The sequence below is a fragment of the Orbicella franksi genome, unplaced genomic scaffold (genome assembly GCF_964199315.1).
Source record: "Orbicella franksi unplaced genomic scaffold, jaOrbFran1.1 SCAFFOLD_170, whole genome shotgun sequence".
NCBI classification, from domain to species: Eukaryota; Metazoa; Cnidaria; class Anthozoa; order Scleractinia; family Merulinidae; genus Orbicella; species Orbicella franksi.
The window spans coordinates 29315-33580 of record NW_027671133.1 but is presented as its reverse complement, the minus strand read 5'-3'; the positions used below and the strand labels follow the sequence as shown (position 1 = coordinate 33580).

Below are 4266 nucleotides of genomic sequence, written 5' to 3'. Positions count from 1 at the left end.
ATAAAAATTATTGTCCAGCCAAGAAACATGAGAGAGCTCATGCAGGCCTCAAAACTTAATGGGAGACTTAATGGATTTCTGGCTTTATTAGACATAATATTGGTACTGTCAAACAAATGACATGAAATTAATATCACCAGAGTTGCAATTATTAGGAGAAAGGCAGGAGATAGGAAACTTAATACCTGTGCCCTATAACTATGGTAACAGGAGTTACTGAGCAAGACAATAATCTTCAACTTAATATTACGAGAAATGATAATTTCAATAATTAGCTTTCTAGTTGTTGTTTTCGGAAGGTTAATTCTGAATGAAGAGTGCTTTTTGTGTTCTGCACAGACACTAGCAGTTGAATAATGTTGTTTACACATTAAAGATTATTGACAGGAAATTTAAATTGATTGTTTCAGTTGCCTTTTGTTGTTATTTATCTAAATGGAAAATAGGCTGTTGTGTTTTCCAAAGCCAAACATCTACGCAATAGATAGATAGATTCACGAGTGTCTAATGAAGGCTAACAAATATTAGTGGCTTGGTTCCTTCCTGAAAAAGTGTCTCTCTCCTGGCAGACCATAAAAAGTTATTATTATTATTATTATTGTAATATAAGTGAATGAAGAAAGACAGATGAACACATTGGGTGGCTAGACTTCTTTATTGGTTATTTTGAATCTAAGCAAGGATGATGATGATAACAATCTGTCTTTATTCATGTACTTATATACTTTAATGATAATGTAACTAATAGTCAATATGTATTAGAGATAAGGGGAAAGAAATCAACAAAAGACAAACCAATGTGAAGAACAGGAAAACTAATCAAAAAACTTTTTTTATTCTCCGGATTTGGGTCTAGGCACACATTCATTCATTGGTGCATTTGAGTCCCAGTAGAAGGCATGGGTCCTCTCTGCCAAAGACAGCTACTGCAAGTGGAAGGAAATGAAATGGAATTAAATTTCATTCAATGAAGCCTCATACTCCCCGAGCTGGGGGTACTCTGGATTTCAATTGACAGGGACGATCAAATGATGAACCACCCAAAATCCTAGGGCCTCAAACAAAACCCCCAAAATCCCATGAACCAAAATTTTGACCCCCCAAAAATCCCTTGCCAAATTTTCAAGCCATAGAAATTTCCAGAAAGCATCAAATGATATCCAAGAACACGTTCTGTTACAACAGAACATTAGGAACAACCCTACAAAATGTTCCTATCTCAAAAATTCCTGAAATGGAAAATTTCAAACCACCAAGAATTTGGACGTAATTGACCAGCAAAAAGAAATAATGATCATAACAATTACAATTTCCTCAAATGTGATTGGTGCATAAACTGCTGTATTTTGCTCTAATTAATCTGCAAAGCTGTAATCGGACAGTGTAATCGGACAGTTGGCTGTAATCGGACACCTGTAATCGGAGAGTTACATGAGCCAATCATGTTAAGTCCTCTCCACTAAATCCACCAACCACAACATTGATTGCAATTACTATGGTAACCAATTCAAGAGACTGACTTTGTAAAATTGTGGAGGTTTAGTCTCTGGTGACTGTTTTGAAAGAAACTTAACAGCCACTTTGCAAGCTATTCTCCATATTTTTAATTATGATATTTAAAATGACTATTAAATGCTCTTTTTTCAAATGAATTTTTGCTTTTGTGGGAAATTGTAATTGTTATGATTAATTGGTAACGGGACATCGTGTTGTCCAATTCAGTCTGTAATCACACTCGTGAATAACAAATCGGACACCCTCTTCGCGGTCGTCCGATTTTGTTAATCACTTGTGTGATTACAGACCAAATTGGACTCACCCAGTCCTATTACCATTATTAATAATAATAATAATAATAATTATAATAATAATAATAGTAATAATAACAATAATAATAATAACAAAAGACATAAAAATAGCCCTTTAAAAACTCTTTCTACAAGCTAAAATAACATTTTTTATAAAGATACGTCTGGTGTATAGGTTTAAATAGACTTGAATTATGGCATGAACGTATATCACTGGGTAGCTTGTTCCCAAAGTTCTGGAGCTGATACAGGAAATGCTCTGGATCCATAGATCCTGATAGAATATCATTAGTTTGGTAACTGACATTTTGATATTTAATTGATATTTTGGTGATAGTAAAATGATAATGTCGAGAAATTATTTGAATCACAATGTGCCTCTCACATATCAAAATATCATTACCACGTGGGACTATTACATCAAATTATTCGCTATGAAATCGTCCCGAAAATAACAAAACAGACACTGAATATAATAATATCAAAATCGGTTGGTTTCGCTGCTGTTTGCTTGTGGTCAGCTTTTATTTGTTGTCAGTAAGGGACAGCATTGTATTGTAGCATGATTTATCACTTTATCACAGGCAAAAGAAGACATTCTGGATTATTCATTCTAATAATAATGTCATGACTTTACACTAGATCGATGGGCAAAGAGGAGATTTTTACTTGATTGAATATTACGATGATATCATGATGACATTTGCTTCCATACGGTCTATCGAAAAATTCGCGCTGGCTATCTCTCCGCCGAAACAAGAAGCATGCACAAGCTCCAGCACTTTTCATGTAATTAAGCAAACTAAAAACACAACACGACATTACTTACCATCCTCACGAGAAACAAGTTTGTTTAGAATTTCAAATTTACCACTTCGCTCTCAAAATGGCTCACAATACAAAGAGAACACTCCGTCCACGCCTGGAACCTAGTTTCCACTCCTTCCTCTGACATGACAATAATCCCAGGAAATCAATATGGAATCAAACGCCAGAAATGACCAGGAATTGTTCTTTGCTGTACGGGTTCTGGAGTCGCTGGAGTCAAGTGCTTGCAGACGGCTAACTGCATGCGTGGGGGTGAGAGAATCCTAACATTTATTTCATATCTGATTCTAAAATCTATCAGTTTTGCTAAGACTTGCAACAAATCTTTGGACTCGCAATATTTTCAATGTTTTGAATATTTGAATAGTTCTCTCTATTTCAGCCAGTATCATTTGATATTTCATATTTAAGTGTATATTATTTAATCACGTCAGAGATTAAAGAGTGACACTTCATATCGGCACTTAATGGCTTGCCAGTTAACCCGTATCAAGCTGCTTTACCAACTAAATTATGTAGTATCTGTGTAGGTAACATACTTACCGAGTGTTGTGTTCATCTCATGGGAATAAGTTGACTACTGGTTACGGGCAGCTGGGGTGTATTCCAGCACGCACGAACCGGACAACTTACATACATGTCTTCTCCAGTCTGACTCTAGGTTTTGGCAGGGGGGGGGGGAGGGGGGAAGGGAGGGGTTGAGTGAGTGCTGTTTTCATTTCCTTAGTATGTTTCGGTTGGTTCTTTCTTTGTTTTTTTGGTTTTTTTTTTCGCAGAAAACCACGTGACACTTAGATTGGCTAGTTGAAGTAGCATTCGATCCTTGACGAGATAAACCAGCGTCCGGTGAAATGACCAGGAATTGTTCTTTGCTGTACGGGTTCTGGAGTCGCTGGAGTCAAGTGCTTGCAGACGGCTAACTGCATGCGTGGGGGTGAGAGAATCCTAACATTTATTTCATATCTGATTCTAAAATCTATCAGTTTTGCTAAGACTTGCAACAAATCTTTGGACTCGCAATATTTTCAATGTTTTGAATATTTGAATAGTTCTCTCTATTTCAGCCAGTATCATTTGATATTTCATATTTAAGTGTATATTATTTAATCACGTCAGAGATTAAAGAGTGACACTTCATATCGGCACTTAATGGCTTGCCAGTTAACCCGTATCAAGCTGCTTTACCAACTAAATTATGTAGTATCTGTGTAGGTAACATACTTACCGAGTGTTGTGTTCATCTCATGGGAATAAGTTGACTACTGGTTACGGGCAGCTGGGGTGTATTCCAGCACGCACGAACCGGACAACTTACATACATGTCTTCTCCAGTCTGACTCTAGGTTTTGGCAGGGGGGGGGGGAGGGGGGAAGGGAGGGGTTGAGTGAGTGCTGTTTTCATTTCCTTAGTATGTTTCGGTTGGTTCTTTCTTTGTTTTTTTGGTTTTTTTTTTCGCAGAAAACCACGTGACACTTAGATTGGCTAGTTGAAGTAGCATTCGATCCTTGACGAGATAAACCAGCGTCCGGTGAAATGACCAGGAATTGTTCTTTGCTGTACGGGTTCTGGAGTCGCTGGAGTCAAGTGCTTGCAGACGGCTAACTGCATGCGTGGGGGTGAGAGAATCCTA

The 4266-nt window shown here is 37.2% G+C and overlaps 1 long non-coding RNA gene across 1 annotated transcript; it reads right to left on the bottom strand.

Moving 5' to 3' along the window:
* Positions 1-816: 816 nt before the first annotated feature.
* On the bottom strand, positions 817-2725 carry LOC145477714 (uncharacterized). Its single transcript, XR_014048109.1, has 2 exons — positions 2638-2725; positions 817-926 (listed from the first exon to the last, which is right to left on the bottom strand). It is a non-coding gene; the product is annotated as an uncharacterized LOC145477714 (long non-coding RNA).
* Between the last annotated feature and the right edge of the window lie 1541 nt (positions 2726-4266).